The sequence below is a fragment of the Chelonoidis abingdonii genome, chromosome 2, assembly GCF_003597395.2.
Source record: "Chelonoidis abingdonii isolate Lonesome George chromosome 2, CheloAbing_2.0, whole genome shotgun sequence".
In the NCBI taxonomy this organism is placed as follows: Eukaryota; Metazoa; Chordata; order Testudines; family Testudinidae; genus Chelonoidis; species Chelonoidis abingdonii.
The window spans coordinates 42,306,457-42,320,825 of NC_133770.1; the positions used below are offsets into that span (position 1 = coordinate 42,306,457).

At 44.0% G+C, this 14,369-nt stretch overlaps 1 protein-coding gene across 5 annotated transcripts in view; it reads right to left on the reverse strand.

Moving 5' to 3' along the window:
• Positions 1-14,369, reverse strand: part of CACNB2 (calcium voltage-gated channel auxiliary subunit beta 2) — a 463,236-nt gene that overhangs the window by 114,148 nt on the left and 334,719 nt on the right. The gene's annotated exons all lie outside the window — the stretch shown is intronic.

Below are 14,369 nucleotides of genomic sequence, written 5' to 3' on the forward strand. Positions count from 1 at the left end.
ATGACACTAGTAGGACTCCCCTAGCTCTTAAAACGTTTTTTGATCCTGGAGGGCAGTGATAGTAGGTAGAGCAAATGCCAGGGACTTACTGACTGTAGCATGCCTTCCCCCCAAAGCCTCCAGTTAGTTTCTTTGACGCATTTAAAATGACCAAACAGGTGATCCAAAACATGCCTCAAATAAATTAAAAAAAGAAATAGGGTGCAAGCAAAAAACCAACAACTCTCAAACAAAAAACACCTTTAAACTCTGGGAGGAGGTGTGCAGTGAGTGAGAATCCTGCAACATATCTTCACAGATGCAGAATTACAGATAAGTAATTGCCTTTTATCTCAAGATAGCATCTGTGAAGGAATCTCACTTTTGAGACTGTGATACAGCATGGCCAGAGGGCAGCAGGAGAGGGTTAGAAGGGAGCCTTATTCCCTGTAAGGGGAAGAAAGTTTGCTATAGATTAACTAGAGCACCTGAAGCCAGTCACATGATAAAAACCCCTGCTTCAATCAGACAGTGTGGGAGTTGGAGCAGAGAACAGTTTGAAGGAGTTGGAGCAGAGAGGAATTGGTGCTGGAGCAGAGAACAGTTTGAAGGGAAGCAGAGGACAGTTTGGAGAAGTGCTGTGGTGAGCTAAGAAGTCCAAGACCCTAGGTAAAGGGGCACCTGGCTTGTACAGAGGGAGGGCAGGAAGCCCCCCACAAGCTGAAGGGCAGGAGAGGGAAGTAGCCCAGGGGAAGGAAGTGTCAGTTCAAGTGGTTTACCACTATCCTCAGGGCCCCTGGGCTGGGACCTGGAGTAGAGTGCGGGCCCAGGTCCCTCCCTCTCCACTCCCCTCCTCTAGGACACTAGTGGGGCAGTTAACATTCCACTGCAGGGGCAAGAAATGGTGCCCTGAACCCTCCCCAAAGAAGAGAAAGCGCGAGACCCATCAAAATAGTGCTGGCAATTTGCCACAGAGCGTAAGATGAAGCTTGAGAGATGTCCCAAAGAAAATAAGAGTAAATTTATGATATGTAGCAGTAAAAATCAATAATTTCAGAGCTAGGTGCTTGGCTAATATATAGAAAGACCTGATCCTTGCTCTGAAATTATTGATTTTTGCTGCTACATATCTTAAATTCACTCTTATTTTCTTGAATTGGAGTCTCTATATATTCCTGCAACACAAATATGAAAGTAACAACAATACATTATACTGGGCTACCACCATGCTTTGTGTATGCTGTTAGTATGGTGACTACATTATCAAAATGCAAAAACAGGATACCTGCAGGAGCCCTGCATCCCTCCCCCTGCTCCTCCTCCTCCTCCCCCAGCCAGGCCAAAAGCCAGAGTTGGGTAGTGCTAAAAGCCACCCAGGGAGCCTGGACCACTCTGAGGAGCCCTGGACCTTACACTAGGGTTGCCAACTTTCTACTCACACAAAACTGAAAACCCTTGCCTTGCTCCTGCCCCTAATCTGCCCCCACACTCACTCCATTCCCTGCCCCTTTTCCAAGGGGACTGGAGTGTGGGAGGGGGTGAGGGCTCCTGGGGTGGGGCCAGAAATGAGGAGTTTGGAGTGTGGGAGGGGACTCCAGGCTGAGGCAGTGGGTGGGGATGCGAGAGGGGGTGAGGACTCCGGCTGGGGATGCAGGCTCTGGGGTGGGGCCAGAGATGAGGGGGTTTGGGGTGTGGAAGGGTGGTCTGGGCTGGGAAGTGGAGCCGATGAGTTTGGAGTATGGGAGGGGGCTCCAGGCTGGGGCAGGGATATGGGGTGTGTGTGAGGGCTCCGATGTGGGGCTGGAGATGAGGGATTTGGGGTCCAGGATGGGGCTCTGGGCTGGAGCTGAGAGGCCTGGAGTGCAGGACGGGGCTTTGGACTGGTGCAGAGGGTTGGGGTGCAGGGGGTGTGAGGGCTCTGGCTAGGGGTGCAGACTCTGGGGTGGCACTGGGGATGAGGAGTTTGGGGTCTAAGAGGGTGCTCCAGGCTGGGACTGAGGGGTTCGGAGGGCAGGAGGGGAATTGGGGCAGGGGCAGAAGGTTGGGATGTGGGGCAGAGGCAGCTCCCGGAAGCAGTGGCATGTCCCTCTCTGGCTCCTATGCGGAGGCGCAGCCAGACGGCTCTGCATGCTGTACCGTTTGCAGGCGCGGCCGCCAGAGCTCCCATTGGCTGCAGTTCCTGGCCAATAGGAGCTACGGGGGCAGCGTTTGGGGTGCGGAGAGCCTGCATAGCTTCCTGGCTGCTCCTATGCGTAGGACCCAGAGGGAGTACATGCTGGCTGCTTCCAGGGAGCTCTGCGGCACAGGCTAGCAGTGAGCCTGCCAGCGCTGCTGCACAGTGCCACCAACCAGACAGTCAACGGCCCAGATAGTATCGCCAGGATCCCTTTTCAACTGAGTGTGCTGGTTGAAAACCGGACACCTGGTCACCCTACTCTATACCTGCCTTGGGCGGAGTGCTGCCCCTGGCCGTGTCTCTGTCCCGCAGGGTGTGCCGCCCAGGGCAGATGGAAGGTCCGTGGCTCCCCACAATGACCTGGGCTCCCTGGGCGACTCTTACTACCGCTTGGCTCTGGCTTGGCCAGGGGTGAGATGTCAAGGGGAAGAAGAGGAGCAGGGGGAGTGGCCTTGTGGTGAGGGGAGACTAAGCTCCACCTCAGTCCTCTCCACTGGAAAGAGGCTGGCGCTAACCCCAGCCTCATGAAGGCACAGAGCAGTGCCACAGGGAATCTGAGACAAAAGCTGTCCTAGCGTCATTCAACCTAGGATCAGGACTTAAATGTACATTTTGGGACTGTCCCACCCAAATATGGACAGGTGCTCACCCTAGCTGTTAGTCATGAGACTGAAGGATGTGAGCCAAACTACAAAGAAATGACAATATAGCACCACATAGACCTCAGCAGCAAAACTTATATCCATATTAAGATACGACATATTAATTTAAAATAAAAAAAAGATTGCAGAGATGTTGTAATTATTCCCTAAATAAGCATTTTAGACCCAGTAAATTAAGAGTAAAGGATACATTTAAAAGAAATCTACATATACCAAGATATGGAAATCAAATTAGTGCACCCAAGCAGCCTTAACTCTGTCCTACAGTGACCTCATTCAGTAACCATATGATTAAGGAATGTCAGTATTTGTGGTTCCAGATTAGACCGATTTTTAAAACACATTAGAATATTTCATTTCCCCCCACACACATGATGTCGCTACTACAAGTCAGCCATTTAAAAATAATACACTTCTTTGTGAGTTTCTCTGAAGTAGTTCCTTATTTTTCAGTGACTACTGTAATTTTTTTGGAAACTGCACTGAATTCTTCAGACATAGCAAAGTTGTTGCAAAAGTCAACACAAATCAGTTTTAACTATGCTAAAACCACGAGTACATCCATTTATTTGTATTGCAATAGCTTCTGAGGCCTCAGTCTTGTATCAATAACCCTTTCTGCAAGACTTGTGCTTGGATTAAACAAACAGTAGGGAGGACAAGAGAACAGTGACACAATCATGCTTAGCATAATAAGCAGCAGTCTCAGCACAACAAACTGCCTAGCCTGATCCACACTTTTCCAAAATAGCAGGGTACTTGGATTCAAGGATTTGGTTTGGCCTATTATAGAAATAGATCTGGTCTTAGTCTTATGCTGCCATTCAATACACACACCTTTCACTGCTGCTCAGTTCAGTATAACTAGGTCTATACATCCATAGATTCACAACAACTTTGATGTCATAACCTCCCCATGGAGGCCACTGAAAGGCCTGAAACATGGCAGCAATTGTGGCTATCTAAGTATCCACATCTTTTGAGCATCCTCTAGCACTGTCTATGATAAAGATACTCAAAGCCAAACCCAGCAGCCACCTCCATCGTCACTGGTTTGATGGCTTTCTAGGTACAGATGTTATTAGGAAAGACAATGAACAAATTCCAAATCTTGATTATCAAGGAATGCCACAATGTGGTTGGCAAACACATGGTTGCCAAAAGCTTCAGTGACATGATAATATTGACAATGCTGGACATAAACTGAATATCCAGCCAGACTACCACAAGGACCTAGCTAGGCACTGATCCAGGTGGTGCTCAATCTGCAATGAGGCTACAGCCCTTTGGGATGATTACAGAGATCAGCCAGAGGGTTTGGTTCTGAAGTCAAACTGCTAAGTTTTGTGGTGTTTGAACCAAGGGACTTGCTTTGGGTCAATATCTTTTTTTTTTACTGTGTACTTCCAAAAATAGGGAAAAATGCTAATCATTCCGAGTCATTCACATTTCTGGTTAATGTAACTTTGCAGGGAGACAGGATGGCTCAGAGGACTGTTGGTATCAATTGAGAGTAGAGGTAGGCTGGTAATGACCAGAAAGCATCACCATCTGATGGTTGCTCATAAGTGCATATGTTACAGTTGCCAGTGAGAAGATGTCCACATTATAGCAAATATAGAATCATAGAACATTAGGGTTGGAAGAGACCGCAGGAGGTCATCTAGTCCAACATCCTGCTCAAAGCAGGACCAACCTCAGCTAAATCATTCCCAACCAGGGCTCTGTCAAGCTGGGCCTTGAAAACCTCTAAGGATGGAGATTCCACCACCTCCCTAGGTAATCCATTCCAGTGCTTCTCACCACCCTCCTAGTGAAACAGTGTTTCCTAATAGCCAACCTAGACCTCCCCCACTGAAACTTGAGACCATTACTTTTTTGTTCTGTCATCTGCCATCACGGAGAACGGCCGAGCTCCATCCTCTTTGGAACCCCCCTTCAGGTAGCTGAAAGCTGCTATCAAATCCACCCCCCCACACTCTTCTCTTCTGCAGACTAAACAAGCCCAGTTCCCTCAGCCTCTCCTCGTAAGTCATGTGCCCCAGACCCCTGATCATTTTTGTTGCCCTCCACTGGACTCTCTCCAATTTGTCCACATCCTTTCTGTAGTCGGGGGCCCAAAACTGGACACAGTACTCTAGATGTGGCCTCACCAGTACCGAATAGAGGAGAATAATCACTTCCCTCGATCTGCTGGCAATGCTCTTACTAATGCAGCCCAGTATGCCATTAGCCTTCTTGGCAACAAGGGCACACTGCTGACTCATATCCTGCTTCTCATCCACTGTAATCCCCAGGTCGTTTTCTGCAGAATTGCCCCTTAGCCAGTCGGTCCCCAGCCTGTAGCGGTGCATCGGATTTTTCCATCCTAAGTGCAGGACTCTGCAATTGTTCTTGTTGAACCTCATCAGATTTCTTTTGGCCCAGTCCTCCAATTTGTCTAGGTCATTCTGGACTCTACTGTGATGGGTTGGATCACAGAATCTCCCTTGGGAACGGCCAACTGATGTGCCAAGACTACTTCCACCCCTGCTTTCCTGCCCTGGCAGCTTGGGACTCCAGCACCCTGTCTTGTTGAGTGAGACACACCCATCTGCTCCAACACAGACCCAGGGTCTGAACTGCCCCACAGCTGCAGGCTTAACCTGAAAGCAGCTTACAGAAGTGTTCTTGTCTTTAACACTCAGATGTCTAACTCCCAATGAGGACTAAAACCCAAATAAATCCCTGTATAAACTCATGAATGGTTCTCCTTCTATAACACCGATAGAGAGACATGCACAGCTGTTTGCTCCCCCAGGTATTAATACATACTATGGGTTAATTAATAAGTAAAAAGTGATATTGTTAAATACAGAAAGTAGGATTTAAGTGGTTTCAAGTAGTAACAGACAGAACAAAGTGAATTACCAAGCAAAATAAAATAACACATGCAAATCTAAGCCTAATACAATTGAGTACATGTAATATCTCACTCTGAAAGATGTTTCAATACATTTCTTTCACAGACTGGATGCCTTCCTAGTCTGGGCACAATCCTTTCCTCTGGTACAGCCCTTGTTCCAGCTCAGGTGGTAGCTAGGGGATTCCTCATGATGGCTCTCCTCTTTGTTCTGTTCCACCCCTTTATATATCTGTTTGCATGAGGCGGGAATCCTTTGTCCTTCTGGTCCTTCCCCCCACCTTCTCAATGGAAAAGCACCAGGTTAAAGATAGATTCCAGTTCAGGTGACATGATCACATGTCACTGTAAGACTTCATTACCCACTTGCCAGCACACATATACACAGGAATACTTAACAGGTAAAACACAGCCATCTGCAGTCAATTGTCCTGGTTAATGGGAGTCGTCAAGATTCCAAACCACCATTAATGGCCCACACTGTACATAATTACAATAGGCCCTCAGAGTTATATTTCATATTTCTAGTTTCAGATACAAGAGTGATACATTTATACAAATAGGATGAACACACTCAGTAGATTATAAGCTTTGTAATGATACCTTACAAGAGACCTTTTGTATGAAGCATATTCCAGTTACATTATATGATTTTATGAAAATATGCTAGAGTGCAACATCATATATACGTTTTTAACTTGCTTGCAAGAATACTGTGGGAGACCCCACCCCCAGTTAGCCTCCTTGTTGGTATTCTGAGCAAAGAGGCCATAAACTGAACAGTCATGGAAATCGAACTGACATTTTATTAAACCTAGCTATTATTTTCCCATGATTGAGGCACATTGGTAAGATGGAATAGGGAAGCTTCCATTGCTGGTGCCATGCTATATCTTTTCAGTCATTTAATAGCAGTTTCTATTCTTCTTTGCAATAGCATCAGCTTTACATATACATTAACAAAGACCATTTCTTGCAACAAGTTAACTCCTTATCTGTTCTATCTTATATTTAGCTGTGACACTCCCAGACCCAAAGAGTTCCGCGCAGGCTTGAAAGCTTCTCTCTTTCACCAACAGAAGTTCATCCAATAAAAAGATATTACTTCATCTGCCTTGTCTCTATAATATTCTGAGACCAACACAGCTACAAAAACACTGCATACAACAATGTGAAAACAGAGTCGCCAGTTTTGGTTTACATTCAGCTCAGGAGGCAGCAAGGATTGAAATAGCTTTAGTGACGCACACAAAGCAGCCTCATACTAGCAGGGTCTGGTTTTTATTAGAGTATCATACCATCAGTCAATACTCATCTGCAGCAGTATTCTGTTTGTAATTAAGTATGCCAAAAAGGTGCGTCTTCCTATATCAATTACTTGGGGAATTAACAGAAACTATTTGAAACAGCAAGACTGAAGAATAGAGGTCTCCTTTTACATCTGTTTGTGCTTACTGAAAACATGCTTATTCTATCAGCAAAAAAACAGCAGATGAAAGCCGTCTTTCGTAACAAAAGTAATCTGCTGGGATTTCAAGTTCACTTTTCAATGTCACAAGTGAGGACATTTTACGCTGATGAGATAGCATTTCATTGGTTCATAACTTTTTTTTGGCTAAAAATGATGTTCACACACACGAAAAAGATTTACATTAACATATTTTTAGATTTTTCATGGGGAGAAAATTCTGAAAAAAGGACATAAATCCAAACCACAAACATAGTTCAGGGAAGCTTTTATTTAAATTTGAAAAAGAGGGCAGTAGTTTATCTGTGATTATAAATCAAGATAAGATTATCAACACTTAATGAAAAATGCTACAGTACAGTAATATATGAATGTTTCTTAATTGCAATATAATGCCTATTGAGTTTATCTGTGATTCCATATTTTCAATCCCTTTTTCCACTATATTTTCAGTAATTAACCCAGCCTAGTCTAGACATCTGCTAGAGTCAGAGGCTCATGTTTTTACAATTTTTCACATTTTTCTAATATGTGATCCATTACCGTTAAGAAATAATAATGGAATAACACAATGGTTGAGTTTTGTACTGCAAAACCTTTGCTTGGTAAAAGTTTTACATTTTGCTACAAGATCACTCTAACACTTTGCAAATGTTATGTGAATATATATGTGTATTTCAAAAGACAAATGTTAAATTATCTCCTAATCCAGAAGAGTGGCCAGGAAATGGCAGGTCATTTGAGAGAACACTAAATTTTAAACATAGGACAATGTGTCTACTTCATTTTTCAATTGATGGTATTGTAGAAGCTCAAATGAGATATTGTACAATCACAGTAGTAACTATACAATATTATTAATGTATTTGTTTCTGGTATGTGAGGCACTTCCCAAAAGTGAAAGAGGATGTGGTCCCTGACCCAATTACATTTGTATCACAGGCCTGGTCTACACTACACGTTTATACCGATTTTAGCAGTGTTAAACTGATTTAACGCTGCACACGTCCACACAACGAGGTGCTTTATATCAATATAAAGGGCTCTTTAAACTGGTTTCTCTACTCCTCCCCAACGAGAGGAGTAGCGCTAAAATCGGTATTACCATATCAGATTAGGGTTAGTGTGGCTGCAAATTGACAGTATTAGCCTCCAGGTGGTATCCCACAGTGCACCATTGTGACCGCTCTGGAAAGCAATCTGAACTCGGATGCAGTGGGCAGGTAGACAGGAAAAGCCCCATGAACTTTTGAATTGCATTTCCTGTTTGCCGAGCGTGGAGCTCTGCTCAGCACGGGTGGCCATGCAGCCCAAATCCAAAATGAGCTCCAGCATGGACCGTACGGGAGATACTGGATCTGACCGCTGTATGGGGAGACAAATCTGTTCTATCAGAGCTTCGTTACAGAAGACGAAATGCCAAAACATTTGAAAAAAATCTCCAGGCTACGATAAAGAGTCCACAGCACACTGCTGTGTGACAGGCGTAACGGAAAGCCAAAGAATCAAATGGACGTTCATGGAGGAAGGGAGGGGGGACTGAGGACTCCAGCTATCCCACAGTCCCCGCAGTCTCCGAAAAGGCCAGAGGTTAGGGAGGAGGTTGTTGTCGGGCACCCCTAGAATGGCATGCAGCTCATCATTTCTGCGGATCTGACACGGAGCAGCTGTGCTCTCTGGTTCTTTGTACACTAGTTCTCTAGACACTTGCCCATATTCTAGGCAGGACTGACTCATTTTAGATACAACATAAAGGAGGAATGACTCAAGGGGTCATTCCCATTTTGTCTTTGGTGCCCCCGGCCGACCTCAGCGAAGGTCAGCCAGGAGCATCCATGACAGAAGCAGACGGTACAGAACGACTGATAACCATCATCACCAATTACAATGGCACAGTCATGACGATACAGAACGACTGGTAACCATCTCTGCTACCTTGCAATGGCAAATGAATGCTGCTGTGTAGCACTGCAGTACCGCCTCTGTCAGCGGCATCCAGTACACATATGGTGACAGTGACAAAAGGCAAAACGGGCTCCATGATTGCCATGCTATGGCATCCGCCAGGGCAATGCAGGGAAAAAGGGCGCGAAATGATTGTCTGCCGTTGCTTTCACGGAGGAAGGAATGAGTGACGACATTTACCCAGAATCACCCGCGACACTGTTTTTGCACCATCATGCACTGGGATCTCAACCCAGAATTCCAATGGGCGGGGGAGACCGCGGGAACGATAGGATAGCTACGGGATAGCTACCCACAGTGCAACGCTCCAGAAATCGACGCTAGCCTCGGTACATGGACGCACACCACCAAATTATTGTGCTTTGTGTGGCCGCGTACACTCGACTTTATACAATCTGTTTTACAAAACCGGTTTATGTAAAATCGGAATAATCCTGTAGTGTAGACATACTCACACACGCACACAACAATTAAAAGAACGTTAAGGTTGCCAAGTCAAACAATCAAAAGTTAGGAAATGGCAATATTAAGATTTTCTGTGTAACCTTAATTTGGTTCCCTTTCACATATGAATTATGATACAGTATTCAGTTACATGATCACATACAGGTTTTTCCACAGGATCACTGCCTCATTCAGTTAGCAGCATGGGTGGTATTCACTTACTAAGCCATGTTTTGTTAAGACATATACACTTTGTAAATAGTTTTCAAAGATATTTGCGGATAGCAGAGGAATGGTGAGACTCAGAAACCTCTGTTTCCACTCCAGTTTCTAGAAGGGAGAGTTCTCTAATAGGCACGGACTCCTCTGCTTGTTCCCCGCAACCTTAACTCCTTCTGTCCCATCCTCACCAATTTGTCCCTCTCCAGTCCATTGTCCATTCCAGCTCCCGACTCGTCCCATTTTCCTTGCCAACCCAGTCCCAGTTTCCACTACTCAGGCCTCTCATCCCATGCCCAGTCTCCTCCGCTCAGCCTGTCCTAGTCTCCCCTCCGAGCCCAATTTCCCTACCTCCCAGCCTCTCTCCACTTCTTTTAAACCAGGGGCTCTTAATCTGGGGTTTGTGACCCCTTGAGGTTATTACATGTGGGTTGTGAGTACATGCACGAAACAGAGAGCAACTGCTATAAAATATATACACCTCTACCTCGATATAACGCTGTCCTCGGGAGCCAAAAAAGCTTACTGCGTTATAGGTGAAACTGTGTTATAGCGAACTTGATTTGATCCGCCGGAGTGCGGAGCCCAGCCCCCCTGGAGCACTGCTTTATCATGTTATATCCGAATTCGTGTTATATCGGGTGGCGTTTTATCGGGGTAGAGGTGTAATTTAAATGTAACATTTTAGAAAATTACACACACCTTTCTGTCCCAATGTAGTGTATTTACTTCAAAAACTATTGTAAATATATGATAGAGTGATAGAGTACAATCACCACTTGAAGGAAATTGGACTCTGGGGATTGTACTATTGTGCATGCAGGTTTGTCGTCTTGAGACTACAAAGGTGGGACTTAGACAACATTAGAGGGCTTGATTGTCCAGTAGCTGTAGAGCTGCATTAAACTGCAGACCAATCAGAATATGATTGGTCTGCACAAAAAAAAAGATAATTTACCATTTAGCAGTTAGACACACAGATGGGGCAGTGCTGGGGGAGCTCTGTGGGGCTATAGACAACCCAAAATTTGCCTTATCCCACCCATAGCCATCCCTCGAAGTGCAAAGGTCAAACATTATGCAGAAATAAAAGTGGCATAGTATGACACCGCCACCCTTATATTTGCAGTTCTGTGCTGCTGCTGTTTCAGAATTGAGCATCCTGGCTGCGCAGCTCTGAAGGCAGCGCTTACTGCCAGCCGCTGGCCAGAGCTGCCTTCAGAGCTGAGAGGCTGTGAAAAGTGATATTAATGAATATACAAATATCACTTTTCACAGCCAACTTAGCATCCCATTGCTACCCTTATTTTTGTGCTGCGCTGGCAGCAGCGCTGACTTCAGACTGTCCAGCTCTGAAACAGCGCCGCCGCCGGCAGCAGCAGAGCAGAAGTAAAGGTGGAAATGAGGCGCTAACTCTGCTGTGAAAAGTGATATTTGTATGTTTGTTAATTTCACTTTTGGTTTTTTCACACCCCGACTGACAAAAAGTGCTAGTGTGGACATAGCCTTACTCAGAGTGTTACAGCTAAATACAAGATGGAACAGATTGTTTAGCATAAGTAGTAAACACATTTCAAAAAATCATTCAAGGTAAAGTGGCCTGTTAACACCCCTCCAGTCATAGGGAGGAAAGGAGTGTGGGAGGGCGGAAGCAGGCAGTGTTAGTGGGTTAGAGATTGTTGTAATAATCCATATATCCAGTGTCTCTATTCAGTCCAAGATTTTTAGTGTCTAATAAAGTTATGAATTTAACCACTTGGGCTCATCATTTGAAAGGCTGGACCAACAGAAGTTGGTCTAATACAAGATTACCTCACCCACTTTGTCTCTCTAATATCCTGGGACTGATACAGCTACAACAACACTGCATGCCAACTGAAGTTTAACACTTTTATAACTCGTTGGGAAGTGCGCACTGCTTTCTTGGTACTAGAGCCTGGTCATTACTTGGGCTGCTTTGCTCAACTCTGGCTCTGCAAGGGAGCTGGAAGGCTGGCAGATCCAGGCTCCTGAAGAGTTCCCCTGTGTGGAGCACTGCCCAGAAGGCCTAAAACCATAAGAGCATCCTCGCTCCATTAGAGGAGAGCTGTTATTAGGTCAGAGTGTCCCATGTCCTAGTGAGCCCTGGCTGCCTGAAAGTCACCCGGAGAATCAGAATTAAGTTAGAGTAGTCCTAAGGGTGCTCTGACTCAAGCCAGGAACCAGCGTGTTCACAAGATCAAGAAAAGAGGGGTGAACATAAAAGTGACTAAAAGTCACCTCTTTAGCCACCCTCCTCCTGAGCTGTGCCAAATGAAGCCCACGATCTGGGCCTAGATATTTGTGAAGAGTTCCTTCCCCCAGCTTGAGAGGAAAAAAAAAACCCCACAGAGAGAATAGAATGTTTAATAGCTACTTTTCCAGAAGGTGAAAATTACTTACCTGTAACCCTGCTTCATTATGTCTCACTCTTGGATCCCTTGCTCCAAGCATGAGACAGAGCAGCTTTCATGCTAGCAATGTGAGACTCAAGAGTGAAAATCCTGCAATGATGCTATCTTAAAGAATATGATTTACAGATGCTACACAACCTTACACTCAGCAGATGAAGCACTATGTAATAAGCCTCATTCTATTACAGTACTGGTATCATTGGCTCTAGTTTGTGGTAAGCCCCTGTGGGAGGTATGCAATTTGTGTGCCATCATTAGATACGTATGCTCACCAGAGGAAGTAATAATTAAAAGCTCAAGAGTAGTATCATCTTGCCTTGTTTAAAATATATTGTCTGTTTTAAGCCTTGTAGTTTGTCAGATTATTTCTTTCTGCTTTCCTCTACATTGAGTATGAACTGGGAATGTTTGGAGAGAAAACATACAGTCATTCCATGAGGGGGAACAAATTCCTTACTGTCAGTATAAAGTTACAGGTATATTTGAAAAGTGGATGTGATGGATGGTGTGCAGGCTTGTGTGCAAACAGCAAGAAAGGAAAACTGATTTATGAAAAAATCTCTTAGCTCCAACACAACCACCAACTTGTTACGGGCACACTGTCAAAACAGTGACTGATGCTATTTTCCGCATCAGTTCTAGAGTTTTCTACATTTTTTCACAGTAGGAATAGAACTAGATTCTGACTTCATTTATCCTTGTAAATGCAGAATAACTGCAAGATTTTACAGCATTCTAAGTGATATCAGAATTTGCCACTGGGCCTCCATCATTGGCTATAGAAGGGCAGCAGAAAGATGGCTTTAACTCAAGAATTTTAATATTCTAAATATAAACATATAAAATTAAATTTGAAACTGACAACCTATATTGAGGCCTACATTTATTATAATCTATTAACATCATTTGCATTAAATCTAAAAATATTAAGCAGTACATGTTTACTACAAAGCTTTAAAGAGAATCAAACCTCTGAACTAGTGGAAGGCACTGGCAAAGCATCTGGAACCATATTTTGCTGAAGTGTTAATACTGCTTTTGACAACAGAAGCTTCTTCTGCAGGTACAGAAAGAACATTTTCTTCATTTCAGTTTATTCAGATAGTTCAATTCAATGACTAGTTCATTCAAATTAATTCCTGGATGTATGCAACAAGAGTATTATGACAGCAAGGAATAGAACAATGGTGAAAACTACATTAGTTTGCACTCTAAGAAATGGAGAGCGAAAGCATCAAATGGTCAAAATCGGTCTAATTCAAGAGTTTTTCTTGATTATTTTCTCACCAAAAATCAGTGGGCCAAATTTTCTGCTGGTGTAAATGGGTGCAGACTTAAAACAAAGCATCCTAGCAGAGAATTTGGCTGAATGACATTATACCCTTGTATGACATAGCTATTTCTATATTATACACAAACACAGACTATACAAACACACGTACGCCTAGGCCTCTGCAAGTAGTCACTAAGCAAAGGATTAATGGCCAGCAGATGGGAATTGTTGATCAAGATCTAAAACTATACATGTTTAAAGCATTTAAAAGGGCAGTTTTACCACTTTTACGTCTTCCCACTGGCTCTATAATTATTATACAAAGTCCTTGGCTGCCTTCCAAGGATCAGAACTCCAGTCCTTTCTGAACATTTAGCAGTTGGACAGTGAGATTTCAAACTGCAATTTATGCATTTATGTCATAATACACATGGCTACAATATGTTGAGTGAAGAAAGCAATGCCAAAACTTTAAATTAATAAACAAAAGATTTATATTAACACTATAAAATAATTTGAACACAGGGCAAATGGGAATTGGTTGATGAAATCACAGAAATTTAGGACACGAAAGAACTTCAAGAAGTCATCTAGTCCATCTCCCTGCTCTGAGGCAAGACCAGCTCTACCTATATCATCCTGACCGGTTTTTTTCTAATCTGTTCTTAAAAACTTCCAGTGACCGGCATTTCACACTCTCTCTTGGTAACCTATTCCAATACTTAAACTACCCTAATACTTAGAAAGGTTTCCATAATATCTAACCTAAATCTCCTTTGCTGCAGATTAACCTTGTCCTACCTTGGACATGGAGAACAATTGATCACTGTCCTCTCTATAACAAGCCTG